The 15,156-nt window shown below is 38.4% G+C and overlaps 1 protein-coding gene across 14 annotated transcripts in view; it reads right to left on the bottom strand.

Moving 5' to 3' along the window:
* The window catches only part of ZNF438 (zinc finger protein 438), a 205,552-nt gene that overhangs the window by 158,187 nt on the left and 32,209 nt on the right, over positions 1-15,156 (bottom strand). For 8 of the 14 annotated variants that reach the window (XM_077152397.1, XM_077152414.1, XM_077152380.1 and 5 more), the window contains one exon: positions 6,113-6,199. The exons of 3 other annotated variants lie outside the window; for them this stretch is intronic. The gene's annotated coding sequence lies outside the window, so the exon portion shown is untranslated. Of the gene's footprint in view, positions 1-6,112; positions 11,198-12,815; positions 14,748-15,156 lie in introns of those variants that run through there. 3 more of the 14 variants (XM_077152433.1, XM_077152388.1, XM_077152406.1) reach the window with 2 other exon arrangements.

The raw sequence follows: 15,156 nt of genomic DNA, 5'->3' as shown, positions 1-15,156 counted from the left end.
AAGAGGCACACTTATTCACTGTTGGTGGGAATGTCAAAGGGTGCAACCACTGTGGAAGGCAGTTTGGCGGTTCCTCAAAAAGCTGAATATAGAATTGCCATACGACCCAGCAATACCATTGCTAGGTATCTACTCAAAGGACTTAAGGGCAAAGACACAAACGGACATTTGCACACCAATGTTTATAGCAGCGTTATTTACAATTGCAAAGAGATGGAAACAGCCAAAATCTCCATCAACAGAAGAGTGGCTAAACAAACTGTGGTATATACATACGATGGAATATTATGCAGCTTTAAGACAAGATAAACTTGTGAACCATGTAATAACATGGATGGACCTAGAGAATATTATGCTGAGTGAATCCAGCCAAAAACTAAAGGACAAATACTGTATGGTCCCACTGTTGTGAACGGACATTCAAGAATAAACTTGAAATATGTCATTGGTAACAGAGTTCAGCAGGAGTTAGAAACAGGGTAAGACAATGGGTAATTGAAGCTGAAGGGATACAGATTGTGCAACAGGACTAGATACAAAAACTCAAAAATGGACAGCACAATAATACCTAATTGTAAAGTAATTATGTTAAAATACTGAATGAAGCTGCATCTGAGCTATAGGGTTTTTTTTTGTTTTTGTTTGCTTGTTGGTTTGTTTGTTGTTGTTGTTTTTTACTATTACTACTACTTTTATTTCTTTTCTTTATATTAACATTTTATATCTTTTTCTGTTGTGTTGCTAGTTCCTCTAAACTGATGCAAATGTACTAAGAAACAATGATCATGCATCTATGTGATGATGTTAAGAATTACTGAGTGCATATGTAGAATGGTATGATTTCTAAATGTTGTGTTAATTTCTTTTTTTTCTTTCCGTTAATAAAAAAAAAAAAAAAAAAAAAAAAAAAAAGAGTCCAGAAATAAACCCATACATCTATGGCCAGTGATATTTCATAGATATCAAGTCCTTTCAATGGGGAAAGAATATGCTTTTCAAAAAATGGTACTGGAAGAACTGGAAATCCATTTGCAAAAGAATGAAAGTGGACTCCTACCTCTCATCATGTACAAAAATTAATCTCAAATGTATTAATTAATGTGGCATCTTGAATTACATACTGAAAAAAAAAACATTTTCTTAATCTTAATCCAGTGTCATGGTGTGAACCCATTGTAACTAGATATTATTCTTAGTTAAGGTGTGGTCCAACTGAATGAGGTTGAGCCTTAATCTTATTACTGGAGGGTTTATAAAGGGAAAATCACACAGAGGAGAGAAGCTGGAATCCACCAGAACCTGGAAGAGAGAGGAAAGGATGTAATCAGATATATGTGACAGAAAAGCCAAGGACCCAAGGATCGCTGGCAGCCAGCTCCAGGACATCATTCCTTAGGGAGAAAGGATTGTCCTGCCTATGTCTCGTTTCTGGACTTCTCTGAGCCTCAAAACTATGGGCCAATGAATTTCCATTGTTTAAGCCAACCACTGCATAGTATTTGTGGGAAATTAATAAAACAGCCTAAATAAAAGAGCTAAAACTATAAAACTCTTACAAGAAAGCAGAGATATCCTCCAGGACCTTGTATTAGACAACAGATTTGCAGAACTTACCCCAAAAGTACAATCAACAAAAGAAAAATTAAATAAATGGGACATCATAAAAATTAAAAACATTTGAACATCAAAGGATATTATCAAGAAAGTGAAAAGACAACATACAGAAAGGGAGAAAATATTTGGAAAACTAATATATCTGATAAAGCTTTAATATCCAGAATACACATTAAAAAAAAACTCCCACAACTCAATAACAAAAAAGACAAGTAACTCAATTTAAAAATGGATAAAGGATTTGAATAGACATTTCTCTAAAGAAAATATACAAATAACCAATAAGCATATGAAAAGATGCTTAACATCATTAGCCATTAGAGAAATGCAAATCAATACTACAAGATACCATTTCACACCCAACAGGATGGCTATTTTAAAACAAATGGAATATACAAGTGTGGGCAAAGATGAAGCGAAATGGGAATCCTTCTAATACAAGGGAATATAAAATGGTAGAGCTGCTATGGAAAACAGTTTGTCAATTACTCAGAAAGTTACACACAGCATGACCATACAACCCAACTGTGCCAGTTTGAAGCTATTATGTATCCCAAAAAAAGCCATGTCCTTTAATCCTCATTCAATATTGCTGGGTGGGTTATTTTTTTATTGTTTCCATGGATATCTGATCCACCCAGTTGTAGGTGGTAACTTTTGATTAGATGGTTTCCATGGAGATATGTCTTCACCCATCCAAGGTGGGGTTGTTGCTTACTGGAGCCCTTTAAGAGGGAACCATTTTGGAAAAACCTTTAGAGTCAACAGAACCGAGAGAGCCACACAGCCAGAGATCTTTGGAGATGCAGAAGACCACCACCCCTGGGGAATCCTCAAGAAACAAGAAGCCAGGAGAGAAAGCGAACAGACGTCACCATGTGCCTTTCCAGCTGACAGAGGTGTTCTGGACCCATTAGCCCTTCTTGAATCAAGGCCTCTTTCCCTGGATGCTTAGTTTAGACATTCATGGCCTTAGAACTGTAAATCTGCAACTTAATAAATTCCCCTCTTTAAAAGCCATTCTGCTTATGGCACATTGCATTCCAGCAGCTTTTACAAACTAAAACACCAACAATTCCACTTCTAGATATGTACCTGGTAGAAATGAAAGCAGGGACTCAAACAGGCTTTTGTACACCAGTATTCACAGCAGCAGTATTCATAATAGCCAAAAGATGGAAGCAACCTAATTGTCAATCAACAGATGAATAAACAAAATGTGGCATACTGAACAGTGTGTGCATGTGGTAGAAAGAATAAGCTAAGTCTCCTAAGGAAGGAGAGTGGGATGTTAAAACATGGGAATGTACAACACAGTGAATCTTGTGGTAAACACTGTCCATGATTAACTGTACAAATATTAAAAAGTTCTTTCATGAATGAGAGCAAATGTTCGACATTATAACAAAGAGTTAATAATAGAGAGGTATATGGGGGAAAAAAGTACCCATTGCAAACTATGGATTATATTTAACAGTATTATTTTAATAATCTTTCATCAACAGAAACAAATGTACCACAACAATACTATGGGTCAAAAACGGGGGAGGGAGGGATAAGGAGTATGGAGGGATTTGGATTTTCTGTTTTTATTTCTTTTTTGGAGTAATGAAAATGTTCTAAAATTGATCATGGGGATGTATACAAACTATGTAATGTTACAGTGAGCCAGTGATTATATCTTTTGGATGGGTTGTATGGTGTGTGAATATATCTCTAGAAAATTGCATTAAAAATGTGGCATACATATATACAATGGAATATTATTCAATACTAAAAATAAATAAATAACAAAAAAATAAAGTACTGAAACATGGTACAATAGGGATGAACTTGAAGTTCAGTGGAATAAGTTACATATAAAAGGACAAATATTGCATAATTTCTCTTATACGAAATACTTAGAAGAAGCAAATTCATAGACACAGAAAGCAGAGAAGTAGATGGGGCTGAGAAGAGGGAGGAATGGGAAGTTACTTTCTTAATGGGCACCATATTCTGTTTGGGATGATAAAAATGTTCTAGAAACAGATAATGGTAAAGGTTACATGATATTGTCAATGAACTTAATGTTGCAGAATTGTATACTTAAAGGTTGTAATATATTTTGTTATGTATATTTTACCACAATTTTTTACAGTTTAATAAAAAAAATTTAAGAAAAATATATGGACACAAAAAAAAGACATGAAATGCCCTCTTTTCTTCAGTTGTGGGTCCTTATGAGCCAAAGTTTCTATCCTGAACCAGTAGAGGAAAAGCATTAAGACAAAAGCAAACACATTCAGGATGATAACATGGAAATCCAGAACGAACCAGAGAGCCTGATGTCAGCAGCCAGCTGCTACAGGATCCAACTCTGAAACCATCTTTCTTCCAGATTTCTAGTTATAGGAGATAATAAAATTTACATATTTAAGCCCTTCTCTGTTGGATCTTCGGTTATTTGCCTGTTGAAAGCATCCTGATAGAGAAAGATATTTTTCACTAAGATAGGTATGGATAAAATTAACTTTGCATTTGGGAGACATGGGAATTTAAGGGACTTTCAGCCTGATATTTCACTTATTTAAACAAAAATGAAGCTTATATAGATCTATTGGTAATATAAAGCGATCAATCTTAGCAGCTCTTTCAAGATATCAAAAAACATAGTATTTCTAATAATAACAATAGTGTTTCAAGATGATGATGCTAAGTTCATGGTTATTAAAATATTTTTAAAAGCTTTTTAAAAGCATTTTATTCTTTTATTGTTTACCTTCTGCATTAAATTTGACTTTAATAGTGAAACCATACCAATTTCTTACTTTTTGTTTATAACAATGTCCATGTCAGTTTCAGTTTTCTTGCTTTCATGACATATAACACTATACCACAATCTAGTGGAATCCTTAACCTTAAGGAACAAACACTTTTAAAACCAAATAATTTACAAGAAGATTTTTCTATTTTTATTTCCATACATTTTCTAGCACTGTTCAAGAAAAGAAAACAACATTTTAAAGGCATGTGTGGAATTATGCCTTTGATAAATATTAGAGGGTAGAAAGTCAACACTGTAGCCACACAGATAAACATGAGAGAAAGCACGATTTTAATACAAATAAGGAAAAGCACCAGAACTGTGTGCCTATCTTAGTTGTCTCCAGATGATGAAAGACTTTTTGAAAGTTAATTTACAAGTCAGTTTTGAGGCCCAAACATTTTTTACCTATAGAAACAATGCTACTGTGAGTCATGGTATTCCTAGGCCAGACCAGAGGAGCCTTCTGAAACCACAATGCAGAAGACTATTATTCGAACAATACTCACATAGAACACGTAACTTTCATCCTCCCCACTCTACCAAATCGCAGGGGAGGGGCCAGTGGCCAGTGGTGGATTGTGTTCACCTCTCCAACCCTTCCCTCCCTGCTTTCACTGCACTCAAGTTCTCCCTGCCAAGCCTTTGCTGTCATGCTCCTTCCTCCCTCTTCTTCTAGGTCACCTCCTCTCAGCCTCCTGATCTCAGCTTAAATGCTCCTTCTTTGAGAAGGCCGTAACCACGTGCCTACACTGGGTCATGCACTCTGATGTGTGTGCTCTCCTCTGATGTCCCCATCGCAGCACTGATCAAACTACTGCAATCACAGTGTCCATCTCCTCAATCAGCTCCATCGAGTAGGGGACCAGATTCTTTCGTACTTGCTACTATTTTAACATCTGGAGATGCTTAATATATATTTCTTTCTATGAATGGATTTTCATAAGAGGAAATACATCAGTGCATTTTAAAACATCTCTGGAAGAACAGGTGGTCATTACCAAGGAGGAAGAGCTTTTCCAAAGAAGATTTCCCCAGTCCTGAAATTTATACCTAGAGATTATTCACAGGGAGGCAACTACATAAATTTCTTCCTGCTGCTGGTGTATAAAATCACTTAAATGGAACATTAAAATTCTTGGTAACAGAAATAAATATATTTTCTAATATTACCTTTATCTCTTTCTTGCAGGTAATCTCATTAATTCTCCAACTTTTATTATAACCCATCATCTGCTGACTTCATGAATTTGTATTTCTAGGCCTGAATTCTCTCTTGTGAATTCCTGAAAGTCCCACAAGGACATTTCTATGCTCAGTCCCTCCCCAACCTGTTTTTCTCCTGTGCTCTCTCCATTTCAGAAAATGACATCGCCATTTAGTCACTGGAGCCTGCCACCCAAATCATCTCACCCTGGCTACTTAAAGATCGGTCCTTGGAACAGCAGCAGCACATCACCCAGGAGCTGGTTAGAAGTTCAGGATCTGAGGCTACATCCCACATCTGCTGAACCAAATCTGCATTTTAATGAAATCCTCAGGTGATTCATGTGCAAATTAAAATATGAGAAACCATTCCCTCTAACTCCTCCACTCTGACCTCAGCTTTCTTTCCAAAATACAAAGCTGATCATGTCATATCCCTCTCTAAAATCTTTCAGAGTCTTCTGAACACATCCCGTAATTTCATACCTCTATCCTTCTGCTCATGCTTTTCCCTGTGCTTTTTCTTCCTGGCAAAAGTCTTGCTCATCTTCCAAAGTCCTGCTCAGGAGTCATCTAATGGGAGAAAAGTCACCTCATGTCACTGGACTTCTTTGATAAGGAACTGCTTCTCCCTCCCCTCTACCCCCAACTGCAGTTTGTTCATCCCGTGACGACTGTGCTCATCAATAGCAGGAAGAGTCCACAGCGGTCTGTGTTCCCCGCCAGACTAGAACTTCCTTAAAGGCATTCTGGCTCTCAAACACTGGCAGATGTAGGTACTTGAAAAATGTTAAACAAATCAATTACCATTTATACTGACATCATAAAAAGCTGTATCACTGACAATGACAATGCGTTTATAAACAACAAAATACTAAGTACCATATGCCTCTAAGATGGAATAGTTTAGAAAAGAAAACAAAGTGTAGAAATATCTCTCAAACTACACACCCTGGGAGGTCAACCCTGTCTCCTAAGAGTTAGACCACATAGTTGGACAGAGCACAGAGTTTAGCCTTTGAGGGGGGAGGGAGGGACCAAGACTGACAGCTGGTTTTTCACAAGTACACATTTTAACACTAAGACTGGAATGAAGAAGAAGGTTTAATTATTATCTATAATAAAGCCATCTAAAATTTTTCATGCTTTGCATATTTCTTTTCAAATGCAGATGTGATCACAGTCAACATACCATTTTGTATTCATAAATTACACTCAAATTATATATTTCTACTAACCATGTTATTCCATCATCCAACATATTACAGTTCATTAAATCACTCACCAAAGTCCAATAATTTAATTCAGTAAGCCCTGCCCACCCCTCAGCTCCAGAACCATGCAGCCCAGTGACAAGGCAGACTTGTGAACCCACAAAGGCAGTGCAGGACAATTTTGCACGATAAATATCTGTTCCATCCCAAAGGCTGATAGCCTCAGCTAAGAACCCTGGGGCTCCAAATGACTTGTCTCGAATATCTAGTGAAGGAAACCAGAATTCAAGTCTTCTGACTCCCATTTGCTCTAGACCCTGGCATAAATACATGCTGTACAATGGGAGGGCCAGCCCTAGAGAGATCTGTGAGGTATGCCTAGCTATCTTTGAGGACTTGCTTACTCCCTTTGTGAGAACCCTCATTTTCTCTCCATTCTGGCCTGAATCCCTTAACCAACCTTTGGTTGGGTTAACATCCCAACCAAGCCTGCCACGTCTTTTTCATTCACAAAGCAAGTTCCTGGGCTTTTGCTACTCTCTTCTTTATCTGACCCATCAAAATCTGCTTCCTATAAATTCTTAGAAAACATCTGAAAGACATGTCACACTAAGTTATCAACCTGATGAAGATACAATGCATTCCTTTCTCAGGGATATCTGCATTAGTCTTAAACCCAAGACACCCTTCTCACCATACCTCTATTATCAACCTGGGTCCAAGCTACTTATACCTGTCACCTGCATTACTTTGGTAGCCTCCTCACTGCTTCTCCCTGCTTCATCCTTCCAATCCACAGTCTATTCTCAACAAAGAGCTGACCTAAGTCAGATCATATCACTCCTCAGCCCAGAACTCTCTGATGGCTCTCTATTGCATTCAGAATAAAAGCCAAAACACCACCAATGGTCTGCAAGGCCCTATATAATCTAAAATGAGGAAAGGTGGAGGAAGAGCATATCAGAGAGAAAGACCCAGAGTTCATTTTGATGATAATAAGTTTAAGCTATGTATGAGACCTTCAAGTATAGATTTCTAAGAGGGATTATCCCTGCATCCTCAGAAGAGTGTTTAAGCTACATAAGTGGCTCTCAATTGGTAGGGATTTCGCCCTTTAGGGGACTTTCGGCAAAGATATTTTGGGTCACAACTGGGAGAGGAGGGTCCTAATTGTATCTAGTGGGCAAAGGCCAGAAATGCTGCTAAACACGCTACGTTACACAAGATAGCCCCCAAAAGGAAGCAACGGTTGACTGGTCAACCTGTCAGGTAACACTGGTGGGAGTAAGAAGTTTACCCCCTAGAGGACTGCTCAGACGTTAGGTAAACTGGTGGGGGTAGGAAGAGTAGATAGGGAAGATCTGCTGCAGGAAGTGAGAATGACGTAACAGATTCACAAGGGAAGACTGGTGGGTAATTTTGAGGCTGTTGAGCACAGAGTTAAAGTGAAACCAACATGCAGGTAGTTGGGTTCATTCAGTCTCAAGGCTTTGCCAGATGGGAGAGATCAAAGAGGTGAAAAGGAATTAAGGGACTCTGTGGGAGAGTAACTTGCATCTGGCATCTAGGCTGGATAAGGAAGGAGAAAATGACAGGAGAGAGCAAAGGAGTAGAAAGAAATGGGGGAGGGATCAATGAACTAGGAATCTAATGAGTCATGAACATTTTCTCAGAACAATAGACATTCTTCTCTACCATGTTTTTAATGGCTCCATAATAATAAAGCCTATTTTTTGTTATTATTAACTACGTACCTTATATAAACTTTAATAAGAAAGAGCTATTTACTTTTTGAACACCATTTACCATCCCTTTTATATTTCAGGCCACGTCCAAATAGCATTTGTGGAAAAGAATATGTCATAGTGAAAGATATAATAAATAACAGGCCTGGATTAAAATATCAACTCTTTCATTTACTAATGTTGTAACCTTGAGCAATTTAAAACTCTCTGAACCTAAATCTTTTAATCTAATGAAAAGATTATAGTAGGCACAATAATGCACCCTCATCCCTGGAATCTGTGACTATTACATGGCAAAGGGGAATTAAGGTTGGAGAGGAAATGAAAGTTTGTAATCAACAGACATTAAAATAAAGAGATTATTCTGAAGTACCCAGTTAGGCTTAATGCAATCTTAGCATCTTTGAAAGGATAAGAAAAGTCAAAACCAAAGAAATGACATCATAAGAAAGACACTGCCAGCCATTGCTGGCTTAGAAAATGGAAGGGGGCCATAAGCCAAGGAAAGCTGGCAGCCACTAGAAGCTGGAAAAGACAAAAAAACAGATTTCCTTTAAAGACTCCAGAAAGTAAAGAAGCCCTGCCAACTTCTTGATTTCAATCCTGTGGGACTACAAATTTTAAGCCACTAAGTTTCTGATAATTTGTTGCAGCAGCAATAAGAACCTAATACACAGAAGTCGTCTTATAAACTGTTTTGTAGCTTAACCAGGATAAAATATAAAAAGTACCTAACAGAGTGGTTAGTACACAGGAAGCACTGAAATAACTATTATTGTTATTAATGTTACTTCTATTCATGCAACCGTAGCCAACAGTGAGAACAATGAATTCAGTTCCAGAACTTACTTTGCTTAGTTCTGCTCCCTAAGACTGTTTTCTCACGAAACAAAATGAGGGGCCTAGATATAGGTGAACTCTAAGCTTCCTTACAACTCTAAAATTTTATGACCTTAAAACCCAATTCCTAGGTGCTGCAAATGTTCTAAAAATGATCATGGTAATGAATACGCAACTATGTGATGATATTGTGACCCACTGATTGGACATCATGTATGAACTGCATGTATGTAAAGATTTGTAAATAAAAATATATTTTTTTAACTCCTTAATAGTATATTCCACATATTGCTAATCAACTGATTCAGGAAATCCTATTCAATAAAAATAGTAAGCCAAGCAGTTTTCATTTTAATGTCTCAACATTTTTTATATATTACATAGCTGAAATATAGGCTTATAAAGTTGAGTGATAGCATAAAAAAATCACAGGCCTGCAAGCAAAGTATCTAAGTCATCCTGCTACTATTTAAAGGCCCTATAGTCAAACTTTAATAATAATAGTATTCTCTCAAATAGCTAAAAGTATATTCCCACAACTACCTCATTTATTCTTTTTTTAACGGCTTTGAGGTATAATTCACATGCCATACAACTGAGCCACGTAAATGCACAGTTCAGTGTTTTCCTATATTGACAGAGTTGTGCAGCCATCACCACATCATCATCCCCAAAAGAAATCCCCTATCCATTAATAGTCATTCCCCAGTTTCTCTTGCTAATCCTCCCAGCCTCAGGCAATCACTAATCTACTTTCTGTCTATAAATTTGCCAATTTGCACTTCTCATATGGATGGACTCATGTAATATGTGGGCTTTTGTGACTGGTTTCTTTCACACAGTATTATATTTTCAAGATTCCTCCATGTTGTAACATGTATATCAGAACTTTGTTCCTTTGAATTGCTGAATAATATTCTATTACATGGATTATTATTTTGTTTACTCATTCATCAGTTGATAGACATTTAGGTTATTTTCACTTTTTGGTTACTATGTATAATGTTCTGATGAAATTCACATACAAGTTTTTGCACAGACTTAGGCTTTCATTTCTTTTAGGTATATATATATATATATACCTAGGAGTGGAACTGCTAGATCATATCATAACTCAATGTTTTAATATATTGAAGAACTGCCAAACTGTTTTCCGAAGAGGCTAGCTGCCCATTTTGCATTCCCACCAGAAATGTAGGAGGGTTCCAATTTCTCCACACTAACACTTGTTATTATCTGTCTTTGGCTATAAGCGGTAATACCGGGTATGAAGTGGCATCTCATCATAGTTTTCACTTGCATTTCCCCAATGGTTAAAACGTTGAGCATCCTTTTAGTGCTTATTAACCATTTCTAAAACTTCTTTGGAGAAATGTCCAAATACATCCTTTGCCCATTTTTAACTGGGTTATCTTTTTAATATTGAGCTGTAAGAGTTCTGAATATACTCTGGATACAAGATACTTATCAGGTACATGATTTGTAAATATTCCCTCCCATTCTGTATAGTTCATTTAATCTAAGTGTACCAACTTACACTGGATAAAGAGATTCTGGGTTGCTATTCCCATTTTACAGAAAGAATTGGCTTGTTAGGGGAGTAAACAGACTTGGCACCTGGAAGCCTCCCAAAACACTGACAGCTGTCCTCCTGTCCCTATAATGTAAAGGGGGCCATAACTACAGCAATACTGTGCCCGCACACTGACAGAGGATCCCCAACTCAACCCTGAAGCTGTCCTTTATCTGTAACCAGACAATATGATTTCCACAGTCATTCACTCAAAAAGTTGCGAGTAACTGTTCAGGGACAGGTGCTGAGCTCCTCCTAGCTCAGGATGCATCCATGAGCACGACCAAGTCCATGTCCTTATCAGGCTTACCATTCAGCAGTGCTGGGCAAAACCCCAAGCCTGAAGTCAAATCCTAAATGGCAAACAGTTCTGAAAAATCCTATTTTTTATCTTAGGGTCTTAAGTATACCCTCAGCTTAGCAAAAAACGTTTAAGTGATATCCTATTAAAATGCAAGTGGCATCCTTTTTTAAGAAAGAATCCACTAGTGCATTTCCTAATATAACTTACATAGATAGTTTGATTAAACACCATAAGTACTTGGAATCTCAGGTAGGACATGAGATTTTGTTGGTTTGTCCAGAGTGATGCCCTGATGAATCCCAGAGTGATTTGATCAGTGAGTGGAAAAGTATTTGCAAAGTCCCCTTCGGAGAATGGTGAGAACTGGGGAAAATTCAACCTCCCCAAGTTGAATTCTTGATATTCTCACAAGTAGTGTGGACAACCAAAGCTATAGGCTGAGCCCCCAGTCTTGGGGTTTATTCATATGAACTTTAACCCCACAAAGAATAGGTCAAGCCTACTTAAAATTAGACCTAAGAGTCACCCCCAAGAAAACCTCTTTTGTTGCTCAGATGTGGCCTCTCTCCAGCCAACACAAGCAAACTCACCACCCTCCCCCTGTCTACATGGGACATGACTCCCAGCAGTGTGGACCTTCCTGGCAACGTGGGACAGAAATCCTAGAATGAGCTGAGACTCAGCATCAAGGGATTAAGAAAAACCCTAGAATGAGCTGAGACTCAGCATCAAGGGATTGAGAAGGCCTTCTAGACCAAAAGGGGGAAGAGTGAAATGAGACAAAGTGTCAATGGCTGAGAGATTCCAAACTGAGTCAAGAGGTTATCCTGGAGGTTATTCTTACGCATTAAGTAGATATCACCTTGTTATTCAAGATGTAATGGAGAGGCTGGAGGGAACTGCCTGAAAATGTAGAGCTGTGTTCCAGTAGCCATGTTTCTTGATGATGATTGTATAATGATAGAGCTTTCACAATGTGTCTGTGTGATTGTGAAAACCTTGTGTCTGATGCTCCTTTTATCTATCTTGTCAACAAACGAGTAGAACATATGGAATAAAAATAAATAATAGGGGGAACAAATGTTAAAATGAATTTAGTTTGAAATGCTAGTGATCAATGAAAGTGAGGGGTAAGGGGTATGGTAGGTATAATCTTTTTTCTCTATTTTCGTTTTATTTCTTTTCTATTGTCTTTTTATCTCTTTTTCTGAATTGATGCAAATGTTCTACGAAATAATGAATATGCAACTAAGTGATGATATTATGAGTTACTGATTATATATGTTAATGTTTTATTTCATTTGTTAAATTTTCTTTAATTAATAAATAAATTTTAAAAAAAGAAAGAAAGAAAGAATCCAGTCTCCAATTTGTTTTGCTGCCTAGGAGCTTGCTTTGAATATTGCTCTAACTAGAGTCATCACCTGGTGCTTATAAAGACTTATTATAATGTTACTTTAACAGCATTTGTCAAAATTTAAGTTCACTAAAAGAAGAAAATACTCATTTTTACCTTTAGGCTTTCCAAGTTAACAGTCAGGAACTCTACCATGGCCAGTTCCTATTTCATAACAAATAAAAATGTTACAATACCTCTATTAAACATAGAAACAAAAATACAGAATTACAAAATCGACAAACTTAAAATGGTCATGCTGACCATGTCTTGTCTATTTGACTTGGTCTACTGCAGTATTCCTAAGGCAGAGAAGAATCCCCAGAAGATTTAAGGCACAGGCCTAAGAAGACCAGAGCCAACTTAAGTTTCTTGGTCTTGTGCCTTTTTCCTAAAAATTTCACATAAATGTTAGAATCTAAACCATAATACATCAATTTTATGTTGATATAGAAAATGTGTAGAATCTTTAATTAGAGACAACAAAATAATTTGTTGAGAAGGACAGACAGACCCCAGGGCCTACAGCAGGAACTACATTAAAGGACAGCCAGCAAGGCAAGGGGCATCAAAGGATGCTGGGAAGACACAGCCTCATGCACATGGCTTCGGTTTCATGGCTGTGAACACCCTCGCATGGCACTGGTAGCTGTGCGGTGGCCAGGCTGCCCCTGCCTACACACCAGGCTTCCATGTGAGTCTTCTGAAGAAAATAAAAAGGAGGAAGTCTTGACCAGGAAGACAACAATGTGCATCAGATCAGAAGGACAAGGTGAGGACAAAAGGGGAGAATGAATAATGACGCTGGTGACGAGCAGAGTCAAAAACAGGAAAGGGTGCGGTGTAAGGCAAGGGCCGGGGTCAGGCCGTCATCCACTATAAAGAATGCCTGTTGTGGAGACGTGCCTCTGCTTAAAGGAACAGCAAGGGCATTCTTCACCCTAGGCACTCAACCACTGACATCTTACACTTCAAGATGTAATAGGCTACTTGCTGGCCACAATCTCTTGTCTTTTCAGTTCTCTGATTCCTTAACTCCCACTACCAATCAATTGTCCATCAAGCAGCTACAGCAATCTTTCAGAAAAGTAATACATTACAATTTAAACCTTCCAATGGCTTTTCCATGACGACTGAATAAAATCCTAAACTCTTACAAGGGCCCTAAAGCATCATGCTAGCAGGGACCACCCACAGTTCATTTTCCCCACTCTCTTCCTCATGAACATGGCTCCAGCTTCTCAAGCAAGCTCCCTTCCTAGGGCCTTTGCACATGCTGTTTCCTTAACTTGTCCAGCTCTTCCTTGGACATCTGCATTGGTCTGTCCCTGACTTCATTCAGATCTCTATTCAGGTCACCTCTTCTCAGAGCTTCTTCCCTAACCATACATATTATCTAAATAGCATCTGCATCACTCTCTGTCTCCTTACCCTTCTTTGATTTTCTTTGCATTTTCTCACCACTTGAATCCATATATATACAGATATGCCATATATATATGCCTCTTTGCTATCAGTCTCCACACCAGCAGCCCTACAGGGGCAGGGACTTTGCTTTGATAAACTCGCTGGAGCATCTAGGATAGTGTCTGGAAGAAAAATGCTCAATAAATATTTATGGAATGAATGAAAAAACCACATCTGCTCCTAAACCTGTTTCAGCTTCCAGTTTTCCCTCACTTCCCTCTCATTTTCTTCCTAATGTATCAACGATACTCCCAGGCTCACTTCTTCTTAGGGTCCCAAGCCCCAGCATTGCCCACTTTCTGGCCTAGCTCTCAACTTTTTTGCCAGCTTGTCCTTCTACTCCACCCAGCCCCTCACCAATCTAAGGGTCTCATTCTTCACACCCACCCAGACTAGAGGGCACGGCTGTCTAGCAGTGTAGAGATCACACAGCAACAAAACTGTGCACACACACTGCAGATGCACAGGTCATCCAGGCCCCTGCTCATTGCTGCCCACCAATGGCTCTCTCATGTCTCACAAAATCAACTCTAAACTTCCACCACTTTCTTCGAGCTTCCTACTCCCCTGCTACTTAGCAAATGACATCACCTCCAGAGAAACAAACAAGAGGTTATTAGGTTAGGCTCCCTCAGCTTCCTCTGATAACCCCCCACCCCCTCACTCACCAACAACAACACTCACATTCTTACCTCCTTCCTGGCAGTGGGGAGAGGAAGGGTGACCCGCTTTCCTGTCCAAAGCTAATCTCCACCAGGGTCAGGAACTCAAGCTCCCGACCTTCAGGGATCTGATGATGCCATTTATCCACTTTCAACTTCTCCTTCTTTTTTGACTTCTCCCCACTGCACATAAAAAGTGCTTAAATCTCTCCCATCATTTGAAAAAAAGAAAAGAACAAACAAACTTAACACACTCCCCCAGACTGTCTCACTCTAGCTACTGACCTATTTGCCTCTCTCTACAGCCAAGTTTCTTGAAAACAGAGTTT

Source organism: Tamandua tetradactyla, chromosome 1 (genome assembly GCF_023851605.1).
Source record: "Tamandua tetradactyla isolate mTamTet1 chromosome 1, mTamTet1.pri, whole genome shotgun sequence".
In the NCBI taxonomy this organism is placed as follows: Eukaryota; Metazoa; Chordata; class Mammalia; order Pilosa; family Myrmecophagidae; genus Tamandua; species Tamandua tetradactyla.
This window is presented reverse-complemented; position numbering and strand designations above follow the sequence as displayed.